Consider the following 14,877-nt stretch of genomic DNA (forward strand, 5'->3'; position numbering starts at 1 on the left):
CATGGCGTTGTGTTTCCATGGCTACCGTGGGGTTGTGTTGCCATGGTAAACGTGGGGTTGTATTTCCGTTGCAACCGTAGGGTTTTGTTTCCATGGGAACCATGGTGTTGTGTTGCCATGGTAACAATGGTGTTTTGTTTAAATTGTAACCATGTGTTTGTGTTGCCATGGTAACCATGGGGTGGGGTTCCCATAGCAACCAAGGGGTTCTGTTTCCATAGGAACCATGGGGTTGTGTTGCCATGGCAACCATGGTATTCTGTTGCCATGGTAACCATGGGCTTGTGTTTCCATGGCAGCCATGGGGTTGTGTTGCCATGGAAACCTTGGGGTAGTGTTGCCATGCCAGCCATTGGGTTGTGTTTCCATGGACACCATGGGGTTGTGTTGCCATGGTAAACACGGGGTTGTGTTGCCATGGCAACCATGGGATTGTTTTTCCATGGTAACCATGGGGTTGTGTTGCCATGGCAACATGGATTTCTGATGCCATGGCAACCACTGGGTTGTGTTGCCATGGCAGCCATGGGGATGGGTTCCATGGCAACCGTGGGGTTTTGTTACCATTGCAACCATGGTGTTGTGTTGCCATGGACACCATGGGGTTTTGTTGCCATGGTAACCATGGGGTTTTGTTGCCATGGTAACCATGGGGTTGTGTTGCCATGTCAACCATGGGGTTGTGTATCCATGGAACCATAGGGTTGTGTTGCTATGGTAACCATGGGGTTGTGTTTCCATGGCAACCATGAAGTTGTGTTGCCATGGTAACCATGGGTTTGCGTTGCCATGGTAACCTTGTGGTTTTGTTATTATGGGAAACATGGGGTTCTGTTGCCATGGAAACCATGGGGTTTTGTTGCCATGGTAACCATGGTGTTGTCTTGCCATGGCAACCATGGGATTGTGTTGCCATGGCAACCATGGGGATGAGTTGCCATGGCAGCCATGGCATTTTGTTGTCATGGTAAATATGCGGCTGAGTTGCCATGGCAGCCACGGCGTTGTGTTTCCATGGGAACCATGGGCCTGTGTTGCCATGGCAACCATGGCGTTTTTTTGCCATGGTAACAATGGGGTTCGATTGCTATGTCAACCATGGGTTTGTGTTGCCATGGTAACCATGGGATTGGTTTGCCATGGCAACAATGGCTTTGTGTTTCCATGGGAACCATGGTTTTGTGTTGCCATGGTAAACATGGGGTTGTTTTTCCATTGCAAGCATAGGGTTTTGTTACCATGGCAACCATGGGGTTTTGATGCCATGGCAACCATGGCGTTTTGTTGCCATGGTAACAATGGGGTTGTTTTCCCATGGCAATCATGGGGTTCTGTTGCCATGGAAACCATGTGGTTTGGTTGCCATGGAACACATGGTGTTTTGTTGCCATTGGAACCATGGTGTTAACTAGCCATGGCAACCATAGGGTTTTGTTTCCATGGCAACCATGTTGTTGTGTTGCTATGGTAACCATGGGATTGGTTTGCCATGGCAACCATGGGGTTGTGTTTCCATGGCAACCGTAGGGTTGGTTTGACATGGTAAGCATGGGGTTGGGTTACCATGGTAATCATGGCATTGGTTTGCCATGGGAACCATGGGGTTTTGTTGCCATGGTAACCATGGTGTTGTGTTGCCATGTCAACCATGGGGTTGTGTTTCCATGGGAACCATGGGTTTCTGTTGCCATAGTAAACATGGGGTTGTGATACCATTGCAACCGTAGGGTTTTGCTACCATGGGAACCATGGTGTTTTGCTGCAATGGTAACCATTGTGTTGTGTTGCCATGGCAACAATGGTGTTTAGTTGAAATTGTAACCATGTGGTTGTGTTGCCATGGTAACCATGGGGTTGGATTCCCATGGCAACCAGGCGGTTCTGTTTCCATAGCAACCATGGGATTGGTTTGCCATGGCAACCATGGAATTTTGTTGCCACGGTAACCATGGGCTTGTGTTGCCATGGTAACCATGGGTTTGTGTTGCCATGTCAACCATGGGGTTGTGTTTCCATGGGAACCATGGGGTTGTGTTGCCATGGCAACCATGGCTTTTTGTTGTCATGGTAAATATGCGGCTGAGTTGCCATGGCAACCATGGGGTTTTGATGCCATGGTAACCATGGTGTTGTGTTGCCATGGCAACAATGGTGTTTTGTTAAAATTGTAACCATGTGGTTGTGTTGCCATGGTAACCATGGGATTGTGTTGCCATGGTAGCCATGGGGTTGTGTTGCCATTGCAACCATGGCGTTGGTTTACATGGTAAATATGCGGCAGAGTTGCCATGGCAGCCATGGGGTTCTGATGCCATGGCAGCTATGGTGTTGTGTTGCCATGGTAACCATGGGGTTGTGTTGCCATGTCAACCATGGAGTTGTGTTTCCATAGAAACCATGGTTTTGTTTTGCCATGGCAACCATGGCGTTTTGTTGCCATGGAAACCTTTTGGTTTTGTTGCCATGGAACGCATGGTGTTTTGTTGCCATTGGAACCATGGGGTTGTGTAGCCATGGCAATCATGGGGTTCTGTTGCCATGGAAACCATGTGGTTTTGTTGCCATGGAACGCATGGTGTTCTTTTGCCATTGGAACCATAAGGTTGTGTAGCCATGGCATCCATGGGGATTTGTTTCCACGGCAACCATGGGGTTGTGTTTCCATGGTAACCATGGGGTTGTGTTGCCATGGCAACCATGGCATTGGTTTTCATGGAAAATATGCGGCAGAGTTGCCATGGCAACCATGGGGTTCTGATGCCATGGCAGCCATGGGGTTGTGTTGCCATGGTAACCATCGGATTGGTTTGACTTGGCAACCATGGCGTTGTGTTCCCATGGCAACCATGGTATTCTGTTGCCATGGTAACCATGGGCTTGTGTTTCCATGGCAGCCATGGGGTTGTGTTGCCATGGAAACCTTGGGGTAGTGTTGCCATGCCAGCCATTGGGTTGTGTTTCCATGGACACCATGGGGTGTTGTTTCCATGGTAAACACGGGGTTGTGTTGCCATGGCAACCATGGGATTGTTTTTCCATGGTAACCATGGGGTTGTGTTGCCATGGCAACCATGGCGTTTTGTTACCATGGTAAATATGCGGCTGAGTTGCCATGGCAACATGGATTTCTGATGCCATGGCAACCATGGGGTTGTGTTGCCATGGCAACAATGGCGTTTTGTTACCTTGGCAACCATGGGGTTGTGTTGCCATGGTAACCATGGGGATGGGTTCCATGGCAACCACTGGGTTGTGTTTCCATGGCAACCATGGGGATGGGTTCCATGGCTACCATGGGGTTGTGTAGCCAAGGCATCCATGGGGTTTTGTTGCCATGGCAACCATGGGATTGTGTTTCCATGGCAACAATGGGGTTTTGTTGCCATGGCAACCATGGGATTGTGTTGCCATGGTAACGATGGGGTTGTGTTGCCATGTCAACCATGGGGTTGTGTTTCCATGGCAACCATGGCTTTGTGTTGCCATGGTATCCATGGGGTTGTTTTTCCATGGTAACCATGGCGTTTTGTTGCCATGGTAACCATGGCGTTTTGTTGCCTTGGTAACCATGGGGTTGTGTTGCCATGTCAACCATGGGGTTCTGTTTCAATTGAAACCATAGGGTGTGTTGCCATGGTAAAGAAGGGGTTGTGTTTCAATGGTAACCATAGGGTTTTTTTACCATGGCAACCATGGGGTTTTGTTGCCGTGATAACCATGGTGTTTTGTTGCCATGTCAACCATTGTGTTGTGTTTCCATGGAACAGTGGGTTTGTGTTGCCATTGTAACCATGGGTTTGTGTTGCCATGGTAACCATGGGGTTGCGTTGCTATGGCAACCATGGGGTTTTGTTTTCATGGCAAACATGGGGTTCTTTTGCCATGGTAACCATTGGGTTTTGTTGTCATCCAAACCATGGGGTTGTGTATCTGTGGAAATCATGGGGTTCTCTTGCCATAGTAACCATGTGGTTTTGTTACCGTGGTAACCATGGCGTTGTGTTGCCATGGACACCATGGGGTTTTGTTTCAATTGTAACCATAAAATTGTGTTGCCATGGTAAACCAGGCGTTGTGTTTCCATGGCAACCATAGGGTTTTGTTACCATGCCAACCATGGGGTTGTGTTGCCATGATAACCATGGGGTTTTGTTGCTATGTCAACCATGGGGTTGTGTTGCCATGGAACAATGTGTTTGTGTTGCCATTGTAACCATGGGGTTGTGTTTCCATGGCAACCATGGGTTTGTGTTGCCATGGTAACAATGGGGTGTGTTGCCATGGCAACCATGGGGTTGTGTTGCCATAGCAACCATGGCGTTTTGTTACCTTGGCAACCATGGGGTTGTGTTTCTATGGCAACCATGGCTTTGTGTTGCCATGGTATCCATGGGGTTGTTTTTCCATGGCAACCATGGCGTGTTGTTGCCAAGGTAAATATGCGGTTGAGTTGCCATGGCAAACATGGGGTTCTGATGCCATGGCAACCATGGTGTTGTGTTTCCATGGGAACCATGCTTTTTTGTTGCCATGGTAACCATGGGGTTGTGTTTCCATGGCAACCATGGGACTGTGTTTCCATGGCTATCATGGTGTTGTGTTGCCATTGTAACCATGGGGTTGTGTAGCCATGGCAACCATGGGTTTTTGTTTCCATGGCAATCATGGGGTTCTGTTTCCATGGAAACCATGTGGTTTGGTTACCATGGAACTCATGGTGTTTTGTTGCCATTGGAACCTTGGGGTTGTGTAGCCATGGCAACCATGGGGTTTTTTTTCCATGGCAACAATGGGGTTGTGTTGCCATGGTAACCATGGGATTGGTTTGCCATGGTAACCATGGGGTTGTGTTGCCATGGTAACCATTCGGTTGTGTTGCTATGGTAACCATGGGGTTGTGTTTCCATGGGAAACACGGGGTTGTGTTGCCATGGCAACCATTGGGATGGCTTACGAAGGCAACCATCAGGTTTTGTTACCATGGCAACCATGGATTGTGTTTCCATGGCAACTATGGGGTTGTGTTGCCATGGTAACCACGGGGTTGTGTTGCCACGGCAAACATGGCGTTTTTTTGCCATGGTAAATATGCGATTGAGTTGCCATGGCAACCTTGTGGTTTTGTTACCATGGCAACCATGGGATTGTCTTTCCGTGGGAACCATTGAGTTCAGTTGCCATGGCAACCATGGGGTAGTGTTTCCATGGGAACAATGGGATTGTGTTTCCATGTTAACCATGGGATTGTGTTTCCGTGGGAACCATTGAGTTGAGTTGCCATAGTAACCATAGGGTTGTGTTTCCATGGCAACCATAGGATTGTGTTCCCATGGTAACCATGGGGTTGTGTTCTCATGCAAACCATGGGGTTGTGTTGCCATGGCAACCATGGGGATGGATTCCATTGCAACCATGGAGTTTTGTTACCATGGAAAACAAGGGGTTTTGTTTCCATGGACACCATGGCGTTTTGTTGCCATGGTAAATATGCGGCTGAGTTGCCATGGCAACCATGGGATTGTGTTGCTATGGTAACCATGGGGATGTGTTGCCATGGTAACCATGGGGTTGTGTTGCCATGTCAACCATGGTTTTTTTTTTCCATGGTAACCCCGGGGTTGTGTTGCCATGGTAAACAAGGGGTTGTGTTTCCATGGCAACCATGGCGTTTTGTTGCCATGGTAACAATGGTGTTGTGTTGCCATGGAAATCATGGAATTTTGTTGCCATGGAAACCTTTTGGTTTGGTTGCCATGGAACGCATGGTGTTTTGTTGCCATTGGAACCATGGGGTTGTGTAGCCATGGGAACCATGGGGTTGTGTTGCCATGGCAACCATGGCATTGGTTTTCATGGAAAATATGCGGCAGAGTTGCCATGGCAACCATGGGGTTCTGATGCCATGGCAGCCATGGGGTTGTGTTGCCATGGTAACCATCGGATTGGTTTGCCATGGCAACCATGGCGTTGTGTTTCCATGGCTACCGTGGGGTTGTGTTGCCATGGTAAACGTGGGGTTGTATTTCCATTGCAACCGTAGGGTTTTGTTTCCATGGGAACCATGGGGTTGTGTTGCCATGGTAACAATGGTGTTTTGTTTAAATTGTAACCATGTGTTTGTGTTGCCATGGTAACCATGGGGTGGGGTTCCCATAGCAACCAAGGGGTTCTGTTTCCATAGGAACCATGGGGTTGTGTTGCCATGGCAACCATGGTATTCTGTTGCCATGGTAACCATGGGCTTGTGTTTCCATGGCAGCCATGGGGTTGTGTTGCCATGGAAACCTTGGGGTAGTGTTGCCATGCCAGCCATTGGGTTGTGTTTCCATGGACACCATGGGGTTGTGTTGCCATGGTAAACACGGGGTTGTGTTGCCATGGCAACCATGGGATTGTTTTTCCATGGTAACCATGGGGTTGTGTTGCCATGGCAACCATGGCGTTTTGTTACCATGGTAAATATGCGGCTGAGTTGCCATGGCAACATGGATTTCTGATGCCATGGCAACCATGGGGTTGTGTTGCCATGACAACAATGGCATTTTGTTTAAATTATAACCATGTGGTTGTGTTGCCATGGTAACCATGGGGATGGGTTCCATGGCAACCACTGGGTTGTGTTGCCATGGCAGCCATGGGGATGGGTTCCATGGCAACCATGGGGTTTTGTTGCCATGGCAACCATGGTGTTGTGTTGCCATGGACACCATGGGGTTTTGTTGCCATGGTAACCATGGGGTTTTGTTGCCATGGTAACCATGGGGTTGTGTATCCATGGAACCATGGGGTTGTGTTGCTATGGTAACCATGGGGTTGTGTTTCCATGGCAACCATGAAGTTGTGTTGCCATGGTAACCATGGGTTTGCGTTGCCATGGTAACCTTGTGGTTTTGTTATTATGGGAAACATGGGGTTCTGTTGCCATGGAAACCATGGGGTTTTGTTGCCATGGTAACCATGGTGTTGTCTTGCCATGGCAACCATGGGATTGTGTTGCCATGGCAACCATGGGGATGAGTTGCCATGGCAGCCATGGCATTTTGTTGTCATGGTAAATATGCGGCTGAGTTGCCATGGCAGCCACGGCGTTGTGTTTCCATGGGAACCATGGGCCTGTGTTGCCATGGCAACCATGGCGTTTTTTTGCCATGGTAACAATGGGGTTCGATTGCTATGTCAACCATGGGTTTGTGTTGCCATGGTAACCATTGGGATTGGTTTGCCATGGCAAGCATAGGGTTTTGTTACCATGGCAACCCAGGGTTTTGATGCCATGGCAACCATGGCGTTTTGTTGCCATGGTAACAATGGGGTTGTTTTCCCATGGCAATCATGGGGTTCTGTTGCCATGGAAACCATGTGGTTTGGTTGCCATGGAACACATGGTGTTTTGTTGCCATTGGAACCATGGTTTTAACTAGCCATGGCAACCATAGGGTTTTGTTTCCATGGCAACCATGTTGTTGTGTTGCTATGGTAACCATGGGATTGGTTTGCCATGGCAACCATGGGATTGTGTTTCCATGGCAACCGTGGGGTTGGTTTGACATGGTAAGCATGGGGTTGGGTTACCATGGTAATCATGGCATTGGTTTGCCATGGGAACCATGGGGTTTTGTTGCCATGGTAACCATGGTGTTGTGTTGCCATGTCAACCATGGGGTTGTGTTTCCATGGGAACCATGGGTTTCTGTTGCCATAGTAAACATGGGGTTGTGATACCATTGCAACCGTAGGGTTTTGCTACCATGGGAACCATGGTGTTTTGCTGCAATGGTAACCATTGTGTTGTGTTGCCATGGCAACAATGGTGTTTAGTTGAAATTGTAACCATGTGGTTGTGTTGCCATGGTAACCATGGGGTTGGATTCCCATGGCAACCATGCGGTTCTGTTTCCATAGCAACCATGGGATTGGTTTGCCATGGCAACCATGGAATTTTGTTGCCACGGTAACCATGGGCTTGTGTTGCCATGGTAACCATGGGTTTGTGTTGCCATGTCAACCATGGGGTTGTGTTTCCATGGGAACCATGGGGTTGTGTTGCCATGGCAACCATGGCTTTTTGTTGTCATGGTAAATATGCGGCTGAGTTGCCATGGCAACCATGGGGTTTTGATGCCATGGTAACCATGGTGTTGTGTTGCCATGGCAACAATGGTGTTTTGTTAAAATTGTAACCATGTGGTTGTGTTGCCATGGTAACCATGGGATTGTGTTGCCATGGTAGCCATGGGGTTGTGTTGCCATGGCAACCATGGCGTTGGTTTACATGGTAAATATGCGGCAGAGTTGCCATGGCAGCCATGGGGTTCTGATGCCATGGCAGCTATGGTGTTGTGTTGCCATGGTAACCATGGGGTTGTGTTGCCATGTCAACCATGGAGTTGTGTTTCCATAGAAACCATGGTTTTGTTTTGCCATGGCAACCATGGCGTTTTGTTGCCATGGAAACCTTTTGGTTTTGTTGCCATGGAACGCATGGTGTTTTGTTGCCATTGGAACCATGGGGTTGTGTAGCCATGGCAACCATGGGGTTCTGTTGCCATGGAAACCATGTGGTTTTGTTGCCATGGAACGCATGGTGTTCTTTTGCCATTGGAACCATAAGGTTGTGTAGCCATGGCATCCATGGGGATTTGTTTCCACGGCAACCATGGGGTTGTGTTTCCATGGTAACCATGGGGTTGTGTTGCCATGGCAACCATGGCATTGGTTTTCATGGAAAATATGCGGCAGAGTTGCCATGGCAACCATGGGGTTCTGATGCCATGGCAGCCATGGGGTTGTGTTGCCATGGTAACCATCGGATTGGTTTGACTTGGCAACCATGGCGTTGTGTTGCCATGGCAACCATGGTATTCTGTTGCCATGGTAACCATGGGCTTGTGTTTCCATGGCAGCCATGGGGTTGTGTTGCCATGGACACCATGGGGTTGTGTTGCCATAGCAACCATGGCGTTTTGTTACCTTGGCAACCATGGGGTTGTGTTTCTATGGCAACCATGGCTTTGTGTTGCCATGGTATCCATGGGGTTGTTTTTCCATGGCAACCATGGCTTTGTGTTGCCATGGTATCCATGGGGTTGTTTTTCTATGGCAACCATGGCGTGTTGTTGCCAAGGTAAATATGCGTTTGAGTTGCCATGGCAAACATGGGGTTCTGATGCCATGGCAACCATGGTGTTGTGTTTCCATGGGAACCATGCTTTTTTGTTGCCATGGTAACCATGGGGTTTTGTTGCCATGGCAACCATGGGATTGTGTTGCCATGGCAACCATGGGGTTGTGTTGCCATGTCAACCATGGGGTTGTGTTTCCATGGAACCATGGGGTTGTGTTGCTATGGTAACCATGGGGTTGTGTTTCCATGGGAACCATGGGCCTGTGTTGCCATGGCAACCATGGCGTTTTTTTGCCATGGTAACGATTGGGTTCGATTGCCATGGCAACCATGGGGTTGTGTTGCCATGGTAACCGAGGGATTGGTTTGCCATGGCAACAATGGCTTTGTGTTTCCATGGGAACCATGAGTTTGTGTTGCCATGGTAAACATGGGGTTGTGTTTGCATTGCAAGCATAGGGTTTTGTTACCATGGCAACCATGGGGTTTTGATGCCACGGTAACCATGGTGTTGTGTTGCCATGGCCACAATGGTGTTTTGTTTAAATTTTAACCATGTGGTTGTGTTGCCATGGTAACCATGGGGTTGGATTCCCATGGCAACCAAGGGGTTCTGTTTCCATAGGAACCATGTTGTTGTGTTGCCATGGCAACCATGGTATTCTGTTGTCATGGTAACCATGGGCTTGTGTTTCCATGGCAGCCATGGGGTTGTGTTGCCATGGAAACCTTGGGGTAGTGTTGCCATGCCAGCCATGGGGTTGTGTTTCCATGGACACCATGGGGTGTTGTTTCCATGGTAAACACGGGGTTGTGTTGCCATGGCAACCATGGGATTGTTTTTCCATGGTAACCATGGGGTTGTGTTGCCATGGCAAACATGGCGTTTTGTTACCATGGTAAATATGCAGCTGAGTTGCCATGGCAACATGGATTTCTGATGCCATGGCAACCATGGGGTTGTGTTGCCATGGCAACAATGGCGTTTTGTTACCTTGGCAACCATGGGGTTGTGTTGCCATGGTAAACATGGGGATGAGTTCCATGGCAACCACTGGGTTGTGTTGCCATGGCAACCATGAGGATGGGTTCCATGGCAACCATGGGGTTGTGTAGCCAAGGCATCCATGGGGTTTTGTTGCCATGGCAACCATGGGGTTGTGTTGCCATGTCAACCATGGGGTTGTGTTTCAATGGCAACCATGGGTTTGTGTTGCCATGGTAACCATGGGGTTCTGTTTCCATGGCAACCATGGCTTTGTGTTCCCATGGTATCCATGGGGTTGTTTTTCCATGGTAACCATGGGCCTGTGTTGCCATGGTAACCATGGCGTTTTGTTGCCTTGGTAACCATGGGGTTGTGTTGCCATGTCAACCATGGGGTTCTGTTTCAATTGAAACCATAGGGTGTGTTGCCATGGTAAAGAAGGGGTTGTGTTTCAATGGTAACCATAGGGTTTTGTTACCGTGGCAACCATGGGGTTTTGTTGCCGTGATAACCATGGTGTTTTGTTGCCATGCCAACCATTGTGTTGTGTTTCCATGGAACAGTGGGTTTGTGTTGCCATGGTAACAATGGGGTGTGTTGCCATGGCAACCATGGGGTTGTGTTGCCATAGCAACCATGGCGTTTTGTTACCTTGGCAACCATGGGGTTGTGTTTCTATGGCAACCATGGCTTTGTGTTGCCATGGTATCCATGGGGTTGTTTTTCCATGGCAACCATGGCGTGTTGTTGCCAAGGTAAATATGCGGTTGAGTTGCCATGGCAAACATGGGGTTCTGATGCCATGGCAACCATGGTGTTGTGTTTCCATGGGAACCATGCTTTTTTGTTGCCATGGTAACCATGGGGTTGTGTTTCCATGGCAACCATGGGACTGTGTTTCCATGGCTATCATGGTGTTGTGTTGCCATTGTAACCATGGGGTTGTGTAGCCATGGCAACCATGGGTTTTTGTTTCCATGGCAATCATGGGGTTCTGTTTCCATGGAAACCATGTGGTTTGGTTACCATGGAACTCATGGTGTTTTGTTGCCATTGGAACCTTGGGGTTGTGTAGCCATGGCAACCATGGGGTTTTTTTTCCATGGCAACAATGGGGTTGTGTTGCCATGGTAACCATGGGATTGGTTTGCCATGGTAACCATGGGGTTGTGTTGCCATGGTAACCATTCGGTTGTGTTGCTATGGTAACCATGGGGTTGTGTTTCCATGGGAAACACGGGGTTGTGTTGCCATGGCAACCATGGGGTTGTGTTGCCATGGTAACCATTGGGATGGCTTACGAAGGCAACCATCAGGTTTTGTTACCATGGCAACCATGGATTGTGTTTCCATGGCAACTATGGGGTTGTGTTGCCATGGTAACCACGGGGTTGTGTTGCCACGGCAAACATGGCGTTTTTTTGCCATGGTAAATATGCGATTGAGTTGCCATGGCAACCTTGTGGTTTTGTTACCATGGCAACCATGGGATTGTCTTTCCGTGGGAACCATTGAGTTCAGTTGCCATGGCAACCATGGGGTAGTGTTTCCATGGGAACAATGGGATTGTGTTTCCATGTTAACCATGGGATTGTGTTTCCGTGGGAACCATTGAGTTGAGTTGCCATAGTAACCATAGGGTTGTGTTTCCATGGCAACCATAGGATTGTGTTCCCATGGTAACCATGGGGTTGTGTTCTCATGCAAACCATGGGGTTGTGTTGCCATGGCAACCATGGGGATGGGTTCCATTGCAACCATGGAGTTTTGTTACCATGGAAAACAAGGGGTTTTGTTTCCATGGACACCATGGCGTTTTGTTGCCATGGTAAATATGCGGCTGAGTTGCCATGGCAACCATGGGATTGTGTTGCTATGGTAACCATGGGGATGTGTTGCCATGGTAACCATGGGGTTGTGTTGCCATGTCAACCATGGTTTTTTTTTTCCATGGTAACCCCGGGGTTGTGTTGCCATGGTAAACAAGGGGTTGTGTTTCCATGGCAACCATGGCGTTTTGTTGCCATGGTAACAATGGTGTTTTGTTGCCATTGGAACCATGGGGTTGTGTTGCCATGGGAACCATGGGGTTGTGTTGCCATGGCAACCATGGCATTGGTTTTCATGGAAAATATGCGGCAGAGTTGCCATGGCAACCATGGGGTTCTGATGCCATGGCAGCCATGGGGTTGTGTTGCCATGGCAACCATGGGGTTGGGTTGCCATGACAACCATCGGGTGGAGATTCTATGGCAACCATGGTTTTCTGTTTCCATGGTAACCATGGGGTTGTGTTGGCAGGGTAAACATGGGGTTGTATTGCCATGGCAACCATGGGGTGGTGTTGCCATGGTAACCATGGGGTTGGGTTGTTATGGCAACCATGGGGTGGTGTTGCCATGGTAACCATGGGGTTGTGTTGCCAGGGTAACCACGGGGTTGTGTTTCCATGGCAACCATGGCCTTTTTTTGCTATGGCAATCATGGGGTTGAGTTGCCATATTAACCATGGTTTTCTGTTGCTATGGACACCCTGGGATGTTGCCATGTTGTGGTGACATTGTCGTCCGATAGGCAACACAGGGTCATGTCACTGTAGGAAGTGTAAGATTGTTGCCATGGTAACCATGGCTTCGTGTTTCCATGGCAACCAGGGTTTTGTGTTGCCATGGTAACCATGGTGTTGTGGTTTTCATGGTAACCATATTGTTGTGTTTCCATGGTAACCATGGGATTCTATTGCCATGGTAACCATGGGTTTGTGTTGCCACGGCAACGATGGGGTTGTGTTGCCAAGGTAACGATGCGGTTAGGTTGTTATGGTAACCATGCTATTGTGTTACCATGGTAACAATGGGGTTGTGTTGCCATGGAAACCACGGGGTGGTGTTGCCACGGTAACCACGTGGTTGTGTTGCCATGGCAACCATGGCGTTTTGTTGCCATGGCAACCATGCAGTTGGGTTGCCATGGTAACCTTGCGGTTGTTTTGACATGGTAACCATGGGGTTGTATTGCCATGGCAACCATGGGGTTGTGTTTCCATGGTAACCATGGGGTTGTGGTGCACTGGCAAACATGGGGTTGTGTTGCGATGGGAACCATGGGGTTGTGTTGCCATGGTAACCACGGGGATGTTTTTCCATGGCAACCATGGGGTTGTGTTGCCTTCTAACCATGCGGTTGTGTTGCGATGCCAACCACTGGGTCATGTTGCCCTGGTAACCGTGGAGTTGTGTTGTCATGGCAACCATGGCGTTGTGTTGCCATGGCAACCATGGGGTTGTGTTGCCATGGTAAACATTTGGTTGTGTTGCCATGGTAACCATGCGGTTGTGTTGCCATGGCAACCATGAGGTGGTGTTGCCATGGTAACCATGGGGTTGGGTTCCCATGGCAACCATGGGGTTTTCTTACCATGGCAACCATGGGGTAGTGTTTCCATGGTAACCATGGGGTTGTGTTGCAATGGCAACCATGGAATGTTGTTGCCATGGCAACCATGGGTTTGTGTTTCAATGGTAACCATGGGGTGGTGTTGCCATGGTAACCATGGGGTTTTGTTTTCATGGGAAACATGGGGTTGGGTTGCCATGGCAACCATGGGGTTGGGGTGCCACGGCAACCATCGGGTGGTGTTGCCATGGCAACCATGGTTTTCTGTTGCCATGGTAACAATTTAGTTGTGTTGCCATGGCAACCATGGGGTTGTGTTTCCATGGCAACCATGCGGTTGTGTTTCCATGGCAACCATGGCCTTTTTTTGCTATGGCAATCATGGGGTTGAGTTGCCATATTAACCATGGTTTTCTGTTGCCATGGACACCCTGGGGTGTTGCCATGTTGTGGTGACATTGTCGTCCGATAGGCAACACAAGGTCATGTCACTGTAGGAAGTGTAAGATTGTTGCCATGGTAACCATGGCTTTGTGTTGCCATGGCAACCAGGGTTTTGTGTTGCCATGGTAACCAGGGTGTTGTGGTTTTCATGGTAACCATGTTGTTGTGTTTCCATGGTAACCATGGGATTCTATTGCCATGGTAACCATGGGGTTGTGTTGCCATGGCAACCAAGGGGTTGTGTTGCCATGGTAACAATGCGGTTGGGTTGCTATGGTAAGCATGCGGTTGTGTTTCCATGGTAACGCGGGAATTGTGTTGCCGTGGAAACCATTTGGTTGTGTTGCCATGGAAACCGTGGGTTTTGTGTTTCCATGGTAACCATTTGGTTGTGTAGCCATGGCAACCATCGGGTAGTGTTTCCATGGCAACCATGGTTTTCGGTTGCCATGGTAACGATGGTGTTGTATTGCCATGGCAACCATGAGGTGGTGTTGCCATGGTAACCATGGGGTTGGGTTTCCACGGTAACTATCGGGTGGTTTTTCCATGGCAACCATGGTTTTCTGTTGCAATGGTAACCAAGGGGATTTGTTGCCATGGCAACCATGGGGTTGTGTTGTCATGGTAACCATGGGGTTGGGTTTCCATGGCAAAAATGGGGTTTGGTTGCCATGGTAACCATGGGGTTGTGCTGCCGTTGCAACCATGGAGTTCTGTTGCCATGGCAACCACGATTTGGTGTTTCCATGGTAACCATGGTGTTTGTTGCCATGGCTAGCAAGGGGTTGTGTTGCCATGGTAACCATGGGGTTATGCTGCCATGGAAACCATGGGGTGGCGATCCCATGGCAACCATGGTATTCTGTTGCCATTGTAAACATGGGGTTGGGTTGCAATGGCAACCATGGAATTTTGTTACCAT

This window comes from Aythya ferina (assembly GCF_964211825.1).
Source record: "Aythya ferina genome assembly, chromosome: 8".
Classification (NCBI taxonomy): domain Eukaryota; kingdom Metazoa; phylum Chordata; class Aves; order Anseriformes; family Anatidae; genus Aythya; species Aythya ferina.